At 39.6% G+C, this 17,890-nt stretch overlaps 1 protein-coding gene across 1 annotated transcript in view; it reads right to left on the bottom strand.

Annotated features, from left to right (window-relative positions):
• The window catches only part of GPC3 (glypican 3), a 3,092,951-nt gene that overhangs the window by 535,110 nt on the left and 2,539,951 nt on the right, over positions 1 to 17,890 (bottom strand). The window lies entirely within an intron of this gene.

Genomic DNA, 17,890 nt, shown 5'->3' with positions numbered 1-17,890 from the left:
ATTGTGTTTCCCATAATCTTATTGAAAGTAGTTAGAGATTTTCCATAATGAATATTTTTGGGAAATACTAGCATGGATTAACACGTTATTAAATGATGGTGCAAAAAAACTGCTTTCTCTTTTTTATGAACATTTTATTTTGAAAGCAAAGTATTATCAAACTTGCTTTTAAGCTTCTGAAATTATTTGCATCAAATCGCAGAGCATGCTGGGAGCAGTATACATTGCCTCATAGTGTTAAAATTTGGAAATGTGTGTACACTTTTTTACTACAAAAACTGTCAGTAGTGCAGTCTGAGCCAACAACATTTATTTGGAACAGTCACTCTAACTAATAATAATGACTGCATCAATGTTGTACAAGTTTGAAGGTTATTAACATATGGACACAAATATCACCTCGGCAGCAGACACTTCCCATTCCTGCTACATAACGTTTTACTGTAAATTGGCAGCTGAAGGATTTGTGTTGCAGGGCCTGAGACTACTTGTTTCAAGGACAAAATAAATGTGAAATCTTGATGGCACTGGCCCCAATAAATATATGATGGTGAACATTGAGAGGTGTAAGAGTTTCTGATAAGCATACGTGAGTCAGGCGTGTTTCAGAGCTGCATGCGTTTGTATACTGGAGCCACTGACAGTTGTGCATTCAGAGGTTACACCATTTACTTAGAGTGCGCGCCCGAGTAATAAAGGCATTCAATTAATGAACCATAAATACAGGTTTGAACAGCATTAACATATGGGCAAACATATTATGTTAACTGCAGACAGTGCCCTTCTCTGGCCAATTAGGTGGTACTGCTAACTGGCAGTCATAGGGTTTGTGCTGCTGGGAGTTGGGCCTACTTGTGCCAAAGACACAATACACATGAAAACTTGTTACCCTTGACCCCAAACAATATCTCATGTGCTCCGGGCTATAGGAATTTCACATCACTGACGGTGCATAGTCAACTTTCCAATATAGTGGACGCAACTCAGAAAAGATCCTTACCATAAAGTTTTCTGTATAAGTTGGTGAAGCTTTTTGGTTGCAGACACCACAATACTTTTCAATAGACTGTAAATGTAATAAAGATGTATATTAGCCCATCATAATAGCAATGCTAACCATTGAGTTTGTTTGCAAATTATTGTACATGTTGCAATTTTTGCATTTGGGATGCATCATCCCAAATGCAAAAATCGCACTTAAGGAATCTCTAAATTGAGATTCCTTAAATTGTGATTGCATTTAAGCAGCCATGGCTCATGTAGGGTGTAACGCCGGGCGGTTAAATCAGGCAGAGGAGGGGCAGGGTGGGAGGTTGTAAAATGCAGGATAGGGACGATGTCAGGTAAGTACCGAAAAAAAGTCTTTTTTTTTCCTGTACTTACCTTACATCGTCCATATCCCACATTTTACAAATCCCCACCCTGCCCCTCCTCTGCCTGACGTCACCGCCCGGCGTAACGCCCTGGACGAGCCGTGGCTGCCAATTACATTCGTTTAGACTTACAAGTAGTCGAAAACGAATTCAGGCTTGGGAGTGTCACGTGACGCAGTAATAAATATTAAAACTAATGGGAGAATTAGGAGGGAGCAAATACGATAAACCAGAAAGCATATATTCCAGAAAAATAAAGCAAAGCAGAGCTGGGAGGGCAATGTGATGGATTAAAAAAATAATAGTATTATGAACGCACAATGTATAAGAATACAGGCTAAAGCATTTGACAGTTAAAAAATACGAAACTGAAATTTATGTACGCAGAATTTATAAAAATACAGGTCTGGAGGACTTTGTGACACAGAAAGAAACATTTATACTATGTACATACAATTTGAAAGTATTAAGGGGTAGGAGGGGCACGTGATGCAGAAAAGAATACCATCATGAACATACAATAAAAAGAACACATTGTAAAGCACGTGACACACTTCAAAAATACGATACAGAAATTTATGTAAGCTCAATTTATAAAAAAAGGTGTGGGAGTGCTCCATAAGACAGAAGGAAATAGAGGCCTAAGCACGTGGCATAGTACAGAAATACGACCCAGAAATGTATGCATGCATAATTTATAAAAATTAGAGGTGTATAGGATCTCGTGATGCAGAAAGAAACTTTTATACTATGTGCATACAATTTAAAATCATTGAGGGGTAGGAGAGCCATATGATGGAGAACAAAATAGCATCATGCATATACAATTTACAGAGGAGGCTGATGTTGTGACGGCTTCTCTTACCTTTGCTTCTGTCATCTTTTGTCGTGTCTTCAAAGGCTACGTTTTTACTGGGTCTGGGGTGTTTTGGGTGCAGGCGCCGCCGGCTCCGTGCCTATGGTATTGTGGCTGGGCGGCAGCAGTAGTCATACCACTTCGAGTGTCAGGAATCCTCCTCCACTCGAGCTGTGAGTTTGTAGTAAAATCGATGACGACACTCTGTCTGTCACCGCAGCACAGGCAGGCAAAAGAGAGCATGCTCACATCAGTACTCTGATTATATGGGAACTGCGGGGCCTGAGCAAAACAAGCCCAGGACCATCATTGGTAGCATTTTCATGGTCTATAAGAATGATGGCCTTGGGGGACATGCCATTGGCTAATGTATTGGTTTCCAGGCTTAGTGATAGCAAGCATACTAGGTGGTGGCATGTGGGGAGTGTGGGCGGTCGTGCACAGCACATGTGCAAGTGTGAGTGTGTGCACCAACAATTAACAACAGAGACAGTTGGGGGTGGTGTTATTGTGTGCGCAAAGGCAGGCCCAGAATCGGATCTCCAATGGGTGACCACTTATAATCATTCTCCTTAGCGCCCTGAGCTCTGATTTGTCAGTGAGATGGTGATCGCAATATATATATACTTTGTACTGCTAATTATACTCAGCGTGTACTCTCGCATACAGTACGAATATGGTTTGACGTTACGCGTCGCCTCAAAACTTCCGTGTGACGTCATGTATGGCGCTCTTCTTTACGAAAGGCGGCAATGTTTCTACATGGTTAAAAACATATGTTTATGTATTTAATGTACATACTAATGGAAGATATTATTTGGGATAAGTATGAACTTTTTTTTACAGTTTTAACAATCATATTTTACTTTTAAAAACAATTACACAAATCGTGGTAGAACATCATGCGGACTGGTATCGAAACAGCTGCGTAAGCGCATCATAAGCGTACGCAAAGTCATGTGACTTTAAAAGGGGAGATTTGATTGGTTCATAACTTTTCCTATTGCAACTGTTGAAAGTTCCGTCCCATTATAATCATTCGACTTTGACTTTCTAAGAAGAAGCATTTCCTCTGAGAATTTTTTAAAATAGAAGGAAGATCATTATAATAGGAGCAATGGACTCATCTTCCAACAGTTCTTCAGAGGGAGGTTTCATTCCTGAAGAACGTCCAAAGAAGAGGAAAGAAGTTCTAATTTGGCAATTTTTTACTTTTCCAGAAGGGCAAAAAAAGATTAATGCTCCAAAAATAACCTGTAAAATTTGCCAACCAACACTTTCTAGGGGTGATCCATCTAAAAAATACTCCTTTGGCACAGCAAATATGGTGCGACATGTGAAGAACTTGCACCCCAATAACTTTGCTTGAGCTGCTTCTGCACCAAGCACATCAACTACTGCAGCAGAATTTTCAGCAAGCAGTCCACATCCACAAATTGATCCTGATTTTGCAGACGTTAGAATTGTATGCATTCATTGCGATACACTTTTGTGTTATAGGGAACAGTCTATTGATCTGATAAAACGCAGGTTGCAGGAGCATCGCTGTCCTCGACATTAGTTTTTTGTTTTTTTCATTCTTTTGTTCCTGTTTGATACTTTTTGGGTTCCACTTCAATTTTTTTGGTTTAAAAAACAAACTTGACAAAACACAAAAAAAATTGAAAAGTAAAAACAGAAAAAAACAGTTATTTTAAGAACTACCTTCACAGGCCAAAGAAAGAACTATATTTCTATATTAGTGTGCATAAGTTTGTCAGAATGAATATGTAGTTCATAAATGAATGAATGAATATATTACTAGTGTATGGAGAATGTGAAAGTGCAGAACTATAAGTAAGTGCTACAGCATAAATCTATAAGGTGTTTACCTATAGTATACTGTAGTATGTCCGAAGCACTTGAATGTAACATATGTACATAAATATGTTACAAGTGTATGATTCAATTTGCGCTGCTGGTGAAACTGCCTGGGTGAATTTGTATGTGTTAGGGGCGGTTTAAAATCCCCTTGTGCCTCTTTTACACAGCCGTTGCATCACTTTTGTGACACAGCGGTGGTGCAAAAGATGTGCCATGGTGTGTTGTATTAAGAATGTGATGCATCTGGAGGGTGCATTACATTGTAAAGCTCTGCGCTAGAAGGAGGCTTTCCAGTGCAGGAGGGGGTGCAGCAACGCCTCCTGAAAGTGACTGAGTGAAATGTATAACATTTCATTCAGTCACTTTTGAGCTTATGCTGCGTCAAAACCTTGCACAAGCTTGAAGCAGGTGTAAGGATTGATACAGCATTGTGAGCATATGGCCCCGAGAGCATTGCTGGAGTTGTTATACTTGCAACCGAAGTCAAGCAATAATTAATCCCAAAAATATTTAGCAATTTAGTTTTGTAAGTATTTTATAATAAGAATATGAAATATAATCTAAAAAATAAAATAAATATAAATATTTTTATTAAAAATATAAGAAATTAGTATAAAAAGAAAGACATAATAATTAATACATTTATAAATTATTATTTACAAAACCTTTGAAATTCACTGAAAAAACCATAGATTTCAGGCACGTTATAGTTCGGAATTAGCATTTAACAAACCTTCGAAATTCACAGAAAAAACCATAGGTTTCCGCCATGTCATAGTTAGGAATTAGCATTTAAAAAACCTTAGAAATTCACTGAAAAAAACATAGGTTTCACCCATGTTATAGTTAGCTGGACATTTCTCTCGTACAAACCATTGAAATTCCTCCGTTATAGTTACTTCAGCTAACTATAACTTGCGCGCCCGCAATGCACTACTGATGACGTCACATATTACATCACTCATGACATGGTCAGTGACATCACTCATGACATCACTGATGACATCTCAAATGACATCACTGATGACATCATCCTTGTGAAAGAGTGGCAGCCCTCCTCTCAGCATAATATAACCCTTGATACACACATTCAAAAATAGAAACAACAATTTAAAAAAAAATTGAGATACCAATATCAGTTAAACCAACCTATTCAGTAATTCCAAAATCTACATACACATCCACTCATTCACCAACAGTTCTATATAGCCACTCATACATGTACTCACTCATCATATGTACTCATACACCTATACATCCTTTTACACACCGACACTTATCCATAGAGTTACTCACACACATACTCACAGATGCAAATAAACTATCAAACATCCATTTATTTGCATATACAGCTATACACACACCACTACACTTACTTTTACAGATATGTACACATACTTACTCTCTTAAACAATCACTTATAGAAACACATACTTATTTATACAGGAACTCGTCCAATCTCTCACTCTCACATATAATCACTTATGTACATCAATACTCACATATACTAGATTAAAACATATGTAGTTACTCATAAAGATACTATTGAGACAGTTGTTCACTCACTAACACACCCATACACACATTCATCCACCCATACAGTCCTGCACACATGCTGTGATCAAAACACATACAAACAGCGAGTCACTCATTCATTCATCTGTGCGCTAAGTAATACCCCTCACCAAACCATACGGACACTCATTCTGATACAAAAAAAAACAACTAATAACCCATATAGACACTCATGTACCTACTCACCAACCCATGCAGCCACTTATACACAAAGTGAGACACTGATAGAGATATTTAAATATTTAAACATTACTCGCTAATACATGTATTCACGAAGATACAATTAATAAGTCAGTTATACAATCAATTTTACAAAAAAGCATCCATTTAGACACTTACTTACCTATTTATTCTTCCATCGACCTTTAGATATACATATATATAAAATATTTATTTTTCAGAAAGACACACATTCACTGGATGATGTCATCAGTGATGTCATCAGTGATGTCATTTGAGATGTCATCAGTGATGTCATGAGTGATGTCACTGACCATGTCATGGATGATGTAATATGTGATGTCATCAGTAGTGCATTGCGGGCGCGCAAATTATAGTTAGCTGAACTAACTATAACAGAGGAATTTCAATGGTTTTGTATGAGAGAAATGTCCAGCTAACTATAACATGGGTGAAACCTATGGTTTTTTCAGTGAATTTCTAAGGTTTTTTAAATGCTAATTCCTAACTATAACGTGGCTGAAGCCTATGTTTTATATATATATATATATATATATATATATATATATATATATATATATATATATATTTATATATATATATATATCTATAAACATCTTTGCCCACTTGAAAACCTCGGAGGTCTGTGTCTCTATCCTCGCCTGTCTGCTGTGATGGAAATCAGCAAGTGGTTCGAGTTTCCAGGGGGGATATATATATATATATATATATATATATATATATATATATATATATATATATATATATATATATATATATATATATATATATATATATATATATATATATATATATGTATATCCTACTGGCGGTCGCCAGTAGGTAGTTATAGTTAGGATCATTTTCAATGCAAAATCTCAACATTCTATTGTGAATAACTTTGGCGCCGGTGGAGGAATCTGCCTGATAATTTCCTCAAATTTGCCTTGTGGCGCTCCGGTCCTTCCCTGAAAGTTTGGGGGGTTCGTGAAGCGGGGGCAGAGATAAAAGGGGGGTCCCAAAACGTGTTTTCCCCATGTTAATTTCCATAGGGCGGTCGACCTCACTTTTAGCCCGAACGGCTGAATGGATTTCCACCAAACTTTGCAAAATTGTAGGGACTGGTAGCCCGATGTGCCTTTGCTATGTCTCAAGATATGTGTTCCAGTTGATTCTGAGTAATTTAGGTTCAAAAAAATATATATATCTATGGCCGCGCCCTGGTACGCGCACCGGGGCGCTAACCAGCGCGCTACGCGAGTTCGCGCGCGGAAAGCTGATTGGCTCTCGGGTGTCTTTCAACATTCCAAACAGTCCGGAGCGGCCGCCATCTTGTGTCTCGGTAGGATCGAGACACAAGAGGTGGCAAAAACAAAGGGGGAAATGACCATATGGGGGCAGAGTAGACCTTCCCTGACCCCCTAGGTTTGATATGGAGGCTATAAAAGGGCCCCGCGGGGCAAAAAAAATGTTTTTTGATTTGCGCGGGTGGAGCGCCTGGTACGCGCACCGGGAGCGGACCGGGGAGCGTACCTTGGGGAAAAAAGAATGACAGAGTTTTTAAAAAATGTAGCCTTTTCTTATAAATTGGAGGTAGTTCTAAAAAGAACTGTTTTTTTTCTTCTTTTTGTTGTTTTATATTTTTTTAATGTTTTTTGAACATTTTGTACTTTTTGTGGCTTTAATGAACTATTTTATATTTTTTTTGTTATTTTTATGGGGAGAAACAAAAAACAGGGAATTGGAAATGGCTCAACTGGAGCAAAAAAAAAAGGAAAAAATTAGGGGTTTTTGGGGCAATTGTGGTTGTCACCAGCAAGGAGGATGTGCTTTATGCTCTGTTCACCATAGGAGATGGTCTTACCACAAAAAATACATTCTGAATTCCCCAAACCGTGGTTGTATGCCAGGGATCGTCTCTCTTGTCTCTGGTCTCGATGGAGTGGGTTGCTTTCTTTTGGAGGTGGAGGTTGAAGATTGAGGAGGGTTACTGGCCAGTTCTCTCATCTCTGCAGCAGAATAGTTGTTCGGATGCTTGCGCTGCATGTGTCTAATCATGGTATTATTACCAAAAGAATATTTTTTGTTCGGGTTCCCCCTTGAAAGTTTAATGCCACAGATTAGGCAAGTCATCTTGGGCGCATTGACTTTCTTCTTGCCCTCTGGGATAGAAAAAAACTCCCATACAATATGTGGCCTTGGCTTGTATGGGGTATTGTCTTCTTGGAGCTACCTTCTCCCCTCCTCCCCCTCCTCCTCCTCCTCCTCTTCTTGACCACCAATGTAATGTTGTGGTGGTCCTCTTGGTGGTGGTGGTGGTGGTGCAGATGCTCCAGCTGCTGCTGCTACTGTAGCCATTTTAAAGTACAAAATATTTCTCAAAGATGTTGAAACAGGTCTTCCTCAGTCAAAGGACAAAGTCAGAATAAGGAAAAAAGGTGGGGTCTTTCATCATTTGGAAAAAAAAACTGTCCTGAACCAATGAAAAGTGTTATTTTCAGGTCACATGACCCGGGCTTTCATCATTTGGAAACCAAAACTGTTCTCCACCAATAAAAAGTGTTATTTTCAGGTCACATGACCCGACGCGCTTACGCGACATGCCCCCGGGTCGCGTCGCGGAAGCGCGTCGGATGTTTACGTTGCACGATCGTATTCGCTCGAGTGCTTCCGGGTGCGCTTACGCCGTGCGTATCACGCGGACGCGGCTACGCGATACGTCACGATGATGTTTTTGTTTGCGGCAATAGCGCTAACGGGACGCTAACCGGTGCGCGCCGAAAAACTGCGCTTTTGGTGCGCACACCGGGGCGCGCACCGGGAACGCTCCAGGGCAAAAAAAAAAATGGTATTATATAAATATACAATATAGGATTTATTATAAAAAATATTACATTTCAGAGGTTTGAGGCCCTACATATAGTTAGGAATTAGCATTTTAAAAAACCTATGAAATTCACTGAAAAAAACATAGGTTTCACACCAGTTATAGTTAGGAATTAGCATTTGAAAAACCTATTAAATTCACTGAAAAAACCATAGGTTTCACACCAGTTATAGTTAGCTGGAAATTTTACTGACATAAAACCATTGAAATTCCCACGTTATAGTTAGTTGGACTAACTATAACTTGCGCGCCTGCAATGCACTGCTGATGACGTCACATATTACATCACTCATGACATGGTCAGTGACATTACTCATGACATCACTGATGACACCATCCAGTGAATGTGTGTCTTTCTGAAAAATAAATATGTTTTATATATGTATATGTAAAGGTCGATGGAAGAATAAATGTTTAAATAAGTGTCTTTATGGATGTTTTTTTTTTAAATTGATTGGTTAACTGGCTTATTAAGTGTATCTTAGTGAATACATATATTAGCAAGTATTGTTTAAATATTTAAATGTTTGTATGAGTGTTTCACTTTGTGTAAAAGTGGCTGCATGGGTTGGTGAGTAGCTACGTGTGTGTGTATATGGGTTATTAGATTTATTTTAGTATCAGTATGAGTGTCTGTATGGTTGGCATCAATGACTGACTCACTGTTTGTATGTGTTTTGAAGACAGCATATGTGCAGGACTGTATGGGTGGATGAGTATATGTGTGTGTATATTTGAGTATATATGTGTGTGTTAGTGAGTGAATGACTGTCTCACTAGTGTATTTATCAGTAACTACATATGTTTTAATCTAGTATATGTGAGTATTGATGTATATAAGTGAGTATATGTGAGAGTGAGAGATTGAAAGAGTTCTTGTTTAAATAAGTATGTGTTTCTATAAATGATTGTTTAAGAGAGTAAGTATGTGTAAGTTTCCTTAGAAGTAAGGTGGGTAGTGTGTGTATAGCTGTATATGCAAATAAATGGATGATCAATAGTTTACTTGCATGTGTGATTATGTGTGTGAGTAACTTTTGGATGACTGTCGGTGTGTAACAGGATGTATAGGTGTTTCACTACATATGATGATTGAATATATGTATGAGTGACTATATAGAACTGTTGGTGAATGAGTGGATGTGTATATAGATGGTGGTATTACTGAATTGGTTGTTGTAACTGGTATGGGTATCTCTATTTTTATGAAAATTTTAGTTTCTATTTTTGAATATGTGTTTCAAGGGTTACATTACACTGAAAGGAGGTCTGTCACTCTGTCACAAGGATGGTTTCATCAGTGATGCCATGAGTGATGCCACTGACCATGTCATGAGTAATGTAATATGTGACGTCATCAGCAGTGCATTGCAGGCGCGCATGTTATAGTGAGTCCAACTAACTATAACGTGGGAATTTCAATGTTTTTATGTATATATATATATATATTTTAATTTACAGCTTACCCTATGGGGATATGATTAGGGCATGTAGAAACTGCACCAATGATGCAGTGTTTGAGAAGGAGAAACTAACCATGATCAAGAGTTTTCACTCTTGTGGCTGCAACCCCAGAAATCTACAAGCAGCATCTACAAAAGTAGACCATATGAAAAGAGAAGCAATGTTGGTGGTTAGAAAGGAAACCCCTGCTGAATCAGAACCAATAGGATTTATCACCACCTACAGTAAGCAGGTTCACAGTGTCAAAATTGTGCTGCACAAACATTGGCATGCATTTCAAACTGATCAGAAAATAGGTAAATATGCGACAGACCATCCAGGAATTAGTTTTAGAAGGAATAGGTCTCTTAAAGACATTCCTTGTAGGAATATGGTCTCCACAACGGAAAGTGAGTCAGCACCTTTCAGATGGGGTGGTTTTAGAATGGGTGACAACAGTAAGGCATGTAAATCTAGCAAGCATACATTGTCCGTGCTATACTAGATGCTGATCGTGAATTAAAATTTCTAAAGATTTAACCTGTAGCTAAGACTATTGTGCGTATGCCTTGAAGTGCCTGTGCAATCTCTTATTATAGTGGTAGAATGATACAGAAGGTGAGGAAACATGTGCTAGAATGCATGTGTGCTATTACACAGTGTGACAAACAGTACCCAGTTACAAAACACTTCAAGGCGTACCATGCTAGCCACAGCAGTCATTTGTAATACTTTGCATTTAATTGCATTCCAACCAATATTCGCGGTGGTGATCTTCTGGTATTATAACTTGTGGACCTTAAACTTGATGAGGAGGTGTCTGTTCATCTAGGCTAGTGATGAATGGCTCTTGCATGCCCCCCCAAAAATCATTTATGTACAATTGTTTGCCCATGAGATGTTCCTCATGACCCCACCATCAGTCCCATTGGGTCAGGATACCTCTATCCTGCCCCCTTATATTCTATTTACAATTTATTTCCCCTTCAGGGAACCGTGTGGCAATTAATAAAATGGCAGCCGCAACTTTTCTCTCAGGTTTTGGCCAGTCAATCACAGTATTGCCGTTGGCGCCTGAATGTAATTTAATTTTTTTGATATTTTGTTACAGTGCGAACATGAATGATCATAGTCAGCAAAACTGTAAATCTGCGTTAGATCCATGTCTGTAGATAAAAACGCATTTTTTCTTTAATAACTCCAAAACTCCTAAACAGATTTACACCAAATGACAATAACACTCTTATTGGACCAGGATCTAGCTGCCTGCCTAATTTGATGTAATTCTGATCAGCGGTTCAAGCTGTAGTCATGTCTAAAATCCCTATTGGAAATTGCTTGGGGAAAATGCATTTTGGGGCCCCCCTTTTTCTCAGCTCCCGCTTGACAAATCACCACAAACATTTCCAGAGAGCAGCTGAAGTGAGTGGCAAACTAGTTTGGAAAATGTATTGAACGACATGCTCACTGATGTCATCAGTGTGGTCACTAAGCATGTCATTAGTGGTGTAATATGTGAGTTCATAAGCAGTGCATTGCGGAGGCGTAAGTTATAGTTAGCGCAGGTAACTATAACTGCCTAATTTCACTGGTTTTGTATGAGTGAAATCTGAGCCTAAATTTAGCATCCCTGGAGCATTTGTTTTTTCCAGTGAATTTCTGTGTTTTTTAAAATTCAATTTCCTAACTATAACAATCCTGTAACCTTTGTTTTAACTGATTCCTACGCTTTTTCAAATTCAAATCCCCAATTATAATATCTCTGTAACAAAATATGGCTTTTTAACTAATAGTAGTCGCATTTGCAGAGTGGTGGCCTCCGACCAGCTCTCTAGAATCCTGATGTGTCAGACTTACTGGAGGTAACAGGAGGGCTTCTGATCCCTCAAGATCCCTCTGCATCCAAGAGGACTTTATCCCCCAGCCAGCAGTGCGCCAGGAGGCACGCTTGCAGAATGGAGGAGAAATGGGGCTTGGCCTCCGGAGACCTCTCAGAAATTCTGCTGTGTGGGACTTACTGGCGCTAACAGGAGGGCTTGTTGGCCCCCAAAGACAATCTAAAGCCAAAGGGACTTCATTACCCAATGAGCAGTGCGCAAGGAGCGGGTTTGCAGAGTGATGGAGAAAGGGGGCGTGGCATCTGAAATCCTCTCATCAATTGCACTCTGTGAGAATTACTGTAGGTGACAGGAGGGCTTGTTTGCCCCCAAGGGACTTCATCCCCAACCATCAGTGCACCAGGAGGAGGGTTTGTAGATTGCTGGAGAAAGGGGCATGACCCTCAAAGTCCTCTCAGCACTCACACTATGTGGGACTTACTGGAGTTAGCAGGAGGGCTTGTTGGCCCTAAAGGACCCTCAGCATCCAAGGAGTTGTCATCCCCCAACCAGCAGTGCACACAGAGGCGTGTTTGCAGAGTGGTGGTGAAAGGGGGCATGGCTCCTAAAAACCTCTCAACAATCCCGCTAGGTGGGACTTACTAAAGGTAACAGGAGGGCTTGTTTGCCCCCAAGAACCCCTGGAGCCAGGTGTGTACTTCATCACCCAACCAGTGGTGCACCAGGAAGCACCTTTGCAGGGTGGTGGAGAAAGGAGGCATGTTCTCTGAAGGCCTCTCAGCAATCCCACCATGTGGAACTTACTGGAGGTGACAGGAGGGCATGTTGGCCCCCTAAGAAGAGAAGCCTCAGCAGTGAAGCCAAGGGGAATTCTTCCCCCAACCAGCAGTGCACCAGGAGGCATGTTTACAGAGTGGTGGGGAAAGGGAGTGGGGACTTTGGTGACATGACTGTGAACCCATCCCCGGGGCCAGGCCTTTTATGAATGTGAGAGGTGTGACACTTGGCCCCCTCCCCAGACTAATTTTGGCCCCAGAGACCATTTCACCAGGGCCTTTTTAAAAAACAGTTAAAAAATCCTACAGGGACCACTGTTGTGGGTGCTTTGGTCCCACCCAGGGAACTTACTGTGAAGTGTTGGGGACCACGGGGGGACTTCAAGGCCCCCACAGTCCCTTCTGGCTCCCTGCCTCCTGCGGGAGTCAGCATTGCTTTGACTGAGAGAGAGAGCTGGTGAACTTGCAGCTTCCTCTCTATCAAAGCAATTGTGCTCCTGTTTTTGCAAGTGAGAGCATTTTTATTTACTCTCACTTGCTAGAACCGTAGCACAATTTGCTATGGCTTGGCAGGAGTGGTAAAGCGCCTGCCAAGCCATAGCAAACAGCTATTTCCTGGGTAAGCCCCCCAGGACATAGCAGGAGTCTGCTGTTATGGTCCCCAGGGTCATCTATGCCTCTAGGAGCGGGAGAGAACACCCCATTCCTTGCTTCAATTTTTCCAGGGAGGTGGTAGCCCCCGGGACTGTGGGGGGACTGCATGGCCCCCACATTCCATTTGACAAAAGCTCCAGGGAGGTGTTTGTCTCTGGGGGTGCGGGATCCATGCGGCCTCTCCATTAATTAAAAGTAAAGGTCCAGGGAGTTGGCAGCACCCGGAGATGCAGGGTGGTCTGCGCGCCCCCCCCTGCATTCTTCAAACTTACGGCCTCTGGTTGGCAGTCCCCAAGGCTGGGGTGTCCAAGGGCCCCCCATTGATAATTAAATAAGCCCCATAGATAGTTATAGTTAGGACCAAAGTTTCCAAAGGAAGAGAGTTTTTTGTGTTGCCAATAACTTTAGCGCTGCTTGTTGAATCTCCACAAATTTTCACAAAGCTTCCCCTTAATGGTTCAGCTACTTCATTGAAAGTTTTCGGGTGATCCATCAAGCGGGGGTGAGAATAAATGGGGGTCTCAAAACGCGTATTTCCCCATTTTATGTCTAGAGGGATTTTTCTTTTTTTTAACATGACTACAGCCCAAATTGCTGAATGGAATTACACCAAATTAGGCAGAAAGCATTTTTTTTGTGATTTGGTATCAATTTGTTCTTTTTTTTTTTATTAAACAAGCCGTAGGAGAAACATTGGTACATTAAATACTTCATAATTAGACAAAGATTTTCAGGCAATATACAAGAGACAAAAAAAAAAAAAAAAAAAAAACTATACCAACTGCAATAGCATATGACTAAACATTTTTCCTTTCATAAAGTGCTAGAACAAAGACGTACTCAGTTGAGAAATACAACAACTACTGGTCTGGAGCAAACATCAAGATTACAATATGATTTATAAAGTGCTAGTGCTATGAGGAATGAGAGCCGCAAATTTAAACCAGCAAGAGTATTATTGTACATTTTTTTTTCTCATTTTTTTCCCATTTTTCCCCTTAAGTGCTAGTGCAATAACGTGCAAAGTTAGCAGATATAAAGTGACTAGTGCATTAAAGTGCAAAATCTGTCCATGTATACCAGCAGGAGTATTATTATATTTCTTTAAAGTACAAATGCAGAATCGCGCAGAATTAACAAATATATATACGATGAGGTGCACACACTGCTGATATAATATAACAGATCAAATATATACTTGCAGATATTTAAAATGTAGAAGCGAAACCATCTAAAAATTAGCTTAAATAAAACAATCAACTACATTTTATCGATTCAAGCATCTCAAAATATTTCCAGTTCCTTTCAAATCTTGCAATCGCTCCCACTCTACCTGCATAGGCTCTCTCAAAGTTACATGTTCTTCTCATTTTGTTAATCCATTTTAATTGACATGGAGCTATCATAGATTTCCAATTTTGAAGAATCAAAGACCGTGCTACAGCCGTAGAGATAAAAATAAACACTTCTTCTGATTTATTAAACCTATTCCTTTCTTTGCAGATACCGAAAAGGGCCACCTCTGCCTCTGGAAGTAGAATTTTCCCAATTGCCATCCCCAAGTCTGTAAAAATCCCCTTCCAGAAGGATTCTAGCTTTGGACAAGAGAAGAAGATATGGTACCAGCCACCCTGAGACCTAGTTTTACATCTGAAACATTTATTTTCGTATTCAGGAAATATTTTCTGCAAGGCCTCAGGGGTATAGTATAACAGCCAACGAGAAAAAAAGGACATACGTTTGTAATTAGCTGCTCGAAGTGCTTTGTTTCCTAGATGACATATAACTTCCCAGTCTTTGTCTGTAAAAACACACTGGGTCGTAGGGCTTATTTTTTGTAAGTGACTAGTAATTATAGGAGATGATCCAGAAGGGAAAAGCTTTTTATACCAGAATCCAATACCCGTATGTTTCTCCCCATATAGAGCTGATAATAAAACATTGGGTGTTGTGTCTAACCCTATTTCTTTTTTTTATAAAATTGACCATTTGTACATATTCAAAAAATCTAATACGTCTAGGATGTGCTCTATCTAATACCATTTGCCAACCAATTACAGTATTTTGAATTAGTAAGTGCCTTATTTCCCCAAATCCAGCAGATTCCCATTCTAACAGGTGGTTCAACAATATCTTAAGACCCATCTTTGCACATTCTACCAATTTCAAATAAATAGATCCATCTGAGCCATGTTTTTTAAATAAAAGCCGTAATCTTGATGAGTATCCTATCAGTGTCTTATATCTCGTTCTTTTAGGAAGCTTTGCAGTTTTTAAAAAGAAAAAAATTTGAGAGCCTGATTCTTCAAGCATTTTATCCAAAAAAAATTGTCCCTTGCCTGTCTATTCCTTACTAACCCCGCCATTATGTCAAAGAAAGCTGCTTCATAATAAGTTTTAAAATGGGGCAGGGCGAGTCCACCTAGGTTTACCGAAAGTTGTACCACCGAGAGCTTAGCTCTTGAGGCTTTTTTATTCCAGATATATCTTCTTAACATGGATTCAAGTTCATTAAAAAATGCCATGTTGACTTTAATTGGAATATTGCTAAACAAGAATAAAAGCAAAGGCAGTACATTCATCTTTATCAAAGCCGCTCTGCCAATCAAAGACAAGGGCAACAAGTCCCATTGTTCAAGTAAGCTCTTGATTTTGTTCTTCGTTTTTAAATAATTCAAACGAAAAAGTTCTTGATACTCCCTGGTCACATAGATCCCTAGGTATCTTATTGGATCCCGTTTTTCTGCCTGGGGCTGGAGTTCTAACGGAAGAAAATCTAAATTTGAGCTTAGAACAAGAACTTCTGTTTTTTTCTCATTGATCTTATACCCCCCAATCTTTTCATATTCTTTAAGATCTTTCATAAGATGTAAAATGTTTTCTTTATCGGGAGCATATATAAGATAATATCGTCCGCGAACAATTTTAGCTTTGACATTCCAGCGATTGGCGGAGATATTGCTACATTATTCCTTAGTTTTATTACTAGACGTTCGATAAAAAAGGTAAAAAGCAAGGGAGATAAGGGGCACCCCTGTCTAGTGCCTCGATTTATTTTTATCTTCCCTGCTTGCCTAGCGTTATTTATCACCTGGGCTGATGCCCCTTCATAGATATTCTGTAGCATATTAATAATTGGGGCAGGGAATCCAAAATAACCCAGGGAAGTAAATAAAACTGACCAGTTAACTAAATCAAATGCTTTTTCTGCATCAATCATTAAGATGCATGCAGGGATTGAATTAGTATTAAAAAAATCTAGCGCCTGTATCAAATATTCTGTGTTAGCTGCCATATATCGACCGGCTATGAACCCCGTCTGGTCTTGATGTATTACCTCCTGGGCAGCGAACACAAATCTTTGAGCCCAGATTTTCATAAAGACCTTATAGTCCGAGTTCAATAGACTAATTGGTCTAAAGGAATTCACATTCTCAGGATTCTTATCTTTCTTAACGAAACAAATAATTGTAGACTGTTTGAACTCGGAAGGAACCGTACCCCCAAGTCTAATATAATTAAATAAATTTTTCAAGGGGTCTTCTAATTCCTTCAAGAACACCTTATAAAATTCAATCGGGAACCCGTCTATACCTGAAGCTTTCGCTCCCGCTGTTTCTTTTATACTATTTTGTATTTCCAAGGAACTTATTTCGCTGTTTATTTGATTGCGCCTAGAGTCAGAGATTTTGGGTATATCCAGATTGCCAAAATATTCCCCGATCAGTATTTCTTCCATTTGAATATCTGGAGAGTAAATTCTCTTATAATGATCAAGGAATATTTCCGCAATCCCCTCACTCCGAGTCTCTGTGCCACCGAGGGGATCCTGAATTTTCAAAATAATAGAAGACTCTTGTTTTTTTCGGATCGAGTTAGCCCGAAGCTTCCCCATCAGTTGGCTATCTTCATACAGTTTTTGCTGGAAGGCCTTTGAGCAGTTTATCTCTTCCAAAATAAAGAAGTCCCTAAGCGATGCTTTGGCTTGTTCCCAATTATTAGGCATTTGATGCAATTTTAGTGCGTACTCTTTCTCTGCATAACACTGAAGGGCAGATATTTTTCCCTTTCGGGCATTTGCCTTGTTGCTAGAAAATGCTATTATCTGCCCCCGGGCTGCTGCTTTAAATGCGCCCCACACTGCAAAAGGCTCTGAAGAATCCTTGTTAACTGCAAAAAAATCTTTTATCCATTCTTTAAAACTCTCTACCCATAAAGTATTCTGTAAAAGGGTGCGATCCAGCTGCCACCTGGGACGCCCCCCCTCTATCCCCTCCAGAATCAATTCAATTTCAATCCTCCCGTGATCTGAGAACGGGTTACAGCCTATCAATGCATTGGAGATTTGAAGTGATCTGGAGGATAGAAAAAAAGTCTATTCTGGAGGCTGTATGAAATCTATTAGAATAGCATGCGTAGGACTCAGTATTGGGATTCAGGGAGCG

This window comes from Lissotriton vulgaris, chromosome 4_1, assembly GCF_964263255.1.
Source record: "Lissotriton vulgaris chromosome 4_1, aLisVul1.2, whole genome shotgun sequence".
NCBI classification, from domain to species: Eukaryota; Metazoa; Chordata; class Amphibia; order Caudata; family Salamandridae; genus Lissotriton; species Lissotriton vulgaris.
The sequence above is the reverse complement of the archived record's forward strand: the minus strand, read 5'-3'. Positions and strand labels throughout refer to the sequence as shown.